Raw genomic sequence first — 4,232 nt, forward strand, 5'->3', positions numbered from 1 at the left:
AAGACGTACTTCCTCCTGGCTAGTGCGGCTCATATATAAATGTTTCAATCCAGAATTTTAAAATGCGGAAAAGTACAATAAAGCTTTAAAACCATGCGGTTTTAAAATTTTTCCGGATTTTTTTGAACTTTCCTACATTTTAAAATTCTTAACCAGAAAACTACTATATATATATATATATATGTTTGTATGTATGTACGTATTTAACATATATAATGTTGTCAGGTTTGAGAACATCTAGATTTTACAAAATTCGAATTTAGAATAAAAATATTGTGATTAACGGGAAAAGGAAAAAAGGGAAAACAAAGAACACAATCTGAATCTTGACCTGGCCAAATTTTTTCCTTTCGTTGAAGCCTTTGTCATCCTAGATTAGTTTTCTGGTTATCAGAGACTGTCTTAGAAGAAGAAAATAGAGAGAGAGAGAGGGAGAGAGAGAGAGAAACAAAAATTTTGATAGACTTTTGAGTCAACATTTGTTCCTTACCTCACCAATCACCTCATAACCTATAAACCAAAAAGGAGAGTGAGAAAAACTGATTAAACATACGGGATATAAAAAATAGAAAGACCAAGACATGTTTAGTTAATTACTGTCTTCATAAGTATCGGATCTTAAATAGTTAATTTAGAATTTTCTCGCTAGTGAGTTTAATTCAAAGTTTTCAAGCTAAATCAGGTATATATTTTAGTCTGCTTATAAACTCTTTCGATATCTTCGTCAGAGAAAGACTCCGAAAATTAAGATTGTGCTACTGGAACCCCTAAAAATTTTCTGAAAAACTCCATTTCTGAGTACACCTCACAAATTAATTTATAAATAAATTAATTTTAAACTTCAAATTAATTTTTTTTTTTAGCCCTCCAACCCCTCAAAATTTAAGTTCTGATGCTCAATTAAAAAAACTACTTGGTGAAACCCTTGGGGGGTTGGGGCAATCTTTTAACAAAAAGAAATAAAATTTATTTATTAAAAGCTCAACCGAGTAAATAAGCTGTCGGCCGACTCACTAAAGGAAAAGAAAAACTATAAAATAAATAATAAAATAATGAATACAACTTAATCAACTAAAACAGCTAAAACAACGAGAAAAAGAAAGCATTAATTGTGAAAAAAGAGGCAAAAAAAAAAAAAAAGAATTGACCTGGCCATATTTGTCCATTACGCTGAAGCCTTTGTCTTCTTGGCCTAGTGTTCTGATTGTAAGAGTTTATCTAATAAGACAAAATTTATAGGGAATAATTCTCTTAAATTATATGGACCAAATTAGCGTTTACCTGAAATTATATGAGGTAAAAGGAAGGAGGGAATAAAAGTGAAAAAATAGAATCACTTACCAGTGGAGGTGATTGTTGGAACGGTTCTTGAATTTCTTTCGATTCTTCTCGTATTTGATTCATGATTTGCTTAATTAATTTCTCCATTCTTTACTTCCTCTGCCAAGTAATCAATCTTCAGCCTCAAATCTTCTGTTTCCTACGTGAATTAATTAAATGACATCCATAAATTATAGTCTATATATAATCAATGGATTGGAATTTTGTACTCACCTTGTTCTCAATTGAACCTACAGTGCCTTCTGCCTCATCACGAGCATAAGAATTATAAATTTATAATGAATATCGAAGCGCAAGAATAATGAAGAAAGCTTCTGAGAATGAAGCCGTTTGCTTTCCGTAGTTTGATTTGTCGTTTGATAATGAAAATGGTCAGCTGGAGTGATCAAATAAATTTATTGTGAAGAATTTTCATTATTCAATTTTTTTATTTTTTTTCCAAAAGAAAGAGAAAATTGTTGACCCAAGAAATCAGGTTGAATAGCCACGCGGGGTGGGGGGTGGTTTATATGAGGATAAGAATCTTGTGATGACACAACATTAGTAGTTGTCAATTCACATGCGCAATGTTATTACTTAAAACGGGTGATATTTCCACCCCATAACCCACCTTAATTTTAAAAAATTATTACAACAAGTGCACAATATTTTTTAAAAATTCAAATTAAGAAGAAATTTAAAAATTTAATCAATTAAATCCATATTCATTAATTATTTTTTTATGAGACTGTGTTTTTTTTTTATTATATTTGATCAATAAGGTTGTTTTAATATAAATTAATATAATTATTCTAACCTCATAAGGTAAAAGTATCAAAAATATCTAAAAATTTACTTTAAATATTAATAAATTTTTATTTAAAAAATTATATTTTAATGATGTATAAGTAGTACATTTTTAGTATGATTATTAATATTCCACTAAACTAACGATATGTAATTAGAGCATCTGGAGTATTGAAAATTATTAAATTTTATATAAAACATATTAGATTATAAAACATAAAACTAAATGCCTAAACCATTAGTTACAATAATATATATTTCTTAGGGTGATTTGGTTATTTTATATTATAAGGGTAAATTAGTTAAATCAACTTATTTTAAAGCAACCTTAAATTGTTAAAGATTGTAAAAGACAAAGTAAGAAAAAAATATCATAAGAATGATTTAATTAATTAATTATTCAAACTTATTATTAATTTGTAATTCTATAAAATAATGTGAACTTATTGTAATTATTTTATGAAGGTGGGGTGAATTTATAAAAAGGTGGGGTGGAAGTAGTGGGGTGGAAATATCCACACCCTACTTAAAATTTGACAAATGATAGCTATGCCCCTAAGGTTTAAGAAAATAGTCACAAAAAATCTCATGTTTTTACTAAGAGATACCAAAATCTTCTTTAAGCTATAATATCTTTCACAGTATTAAATTGTTTCCAATGTTTTATGAAAATAGAGATATAATATTAAAATAAATACAATAATATATACATTTTAAAATAATTTTAATATTAAAAAAGTACTTTAATATTTTATAATCTACTAGACATGTTTTATTATATTAAATTAAATTTTGTTATAAATGGAAACATAATAGTAAAATAAATATTATAAAAATTTGTATTATTTTGAATATTAGATAAAATATTTTATATAATGGTACGTGAGATATATTTTATTAATCGTAAAATATATTTAACAAATATTTATTTGGAATATTTAGAATAGATGCAAATATATTATTGAAATAAATATGATAATTTTTATTTTAAAATTATTTTAAATAGTAAAAATATTTTAGTATCATTAATCTACTAGACATAGAGATGGCAATAGGGAGAAGATCAACATACCTATACCCATCTCCAATACTCTACTTATGTTCCCATACCCTTTAAAATTAACTAAAAGGAGAGGATAGGGATTACTAAGGCTTTCTGATCACCAAATAATTAATTACTTTTATTTTTTAACTTAATTTAATCATATTAATGTAAAAGTATATAATCATGTTACCAACGTAGAAACATCAAAATAAACTAAAACAATTAAAATCATTTCATAAAACAAAGTCAATATCATTAAAATTACAAGATGATTATAAAATGAAGCAGAAGTAAAGCTTTATAGTTGAACAAATACATAAAAGTCTCATAGTATAAGTCATCAAAAAATTATCTTTGTCAATATTCAAGTGTTTATATTAGCTATTATTACGATATCTTTCATTTACATCCATTTTTAGAAGAAATTAAATAAAAAAATTAAAAATTAAAAATTAGAATAGGAAAATGGGAGGGGATGGAGATTTCACCAAATCCCTGTCCCCTGCCCGAATGAGATATTTGGAAATAAATTATTCAAGTCCCATCCTCAAATAAGAAATTAGGTATAAAATTATCGTTATACCCTCCTTAAATGAAAAAAATCTCTTTGGACCCCATTCTTATGGGAATTTCTATCATCCCTAACGCAACAGATTAAATTATTTATATTTTATTGCATGTATCTATTGAAATTTTAAATTTAATTTTTTAAATTACTAATTCAAAGGGTTTTATGATCAAAAGGAGCCTTAATATTCCTTACTAAAAATTTAAGAGCCTCATCCTCAAATAAAAAATTAGGTATAAAATTGTCCTTATATTCTCCTCAAATGAGAAAAATCTCTTTGGACCCCGTCCTCGTGGAGATTTCTATCATCCCTAACTAAACAGACTAAATTATTTATATTTTATTGCTTATTTATTAAAATTTTAAATTAAAATTTTTAAATTGCTAATTCAAAGGATTTTATGGTCGAAAGAAGGCTTGATATCTCTTACTGAAAATTTAAAGGTCTCCATAACTATTTTCTCAAACTTTAAGGGTCTAATTGTGCTTTTC

This window comes from Citrus clementina, unplaced genomic scaffold (genome assembly GCF_000493195.1).
Source record: "Citrus clementina cultivar Clemenules unplaced genomic scaffold, Citrus_clementina_v1.0 scaffold_5, whole genome shotgun sequence".
In the NCBI taxonomy this organism is placed as follows: domain Eukaryota; kingdom Viridiplantae; phylum Streptophyta; class Magnoliopsida; order Sapindales; family Rutaceae; genus Citrus; species Citrus x clementina.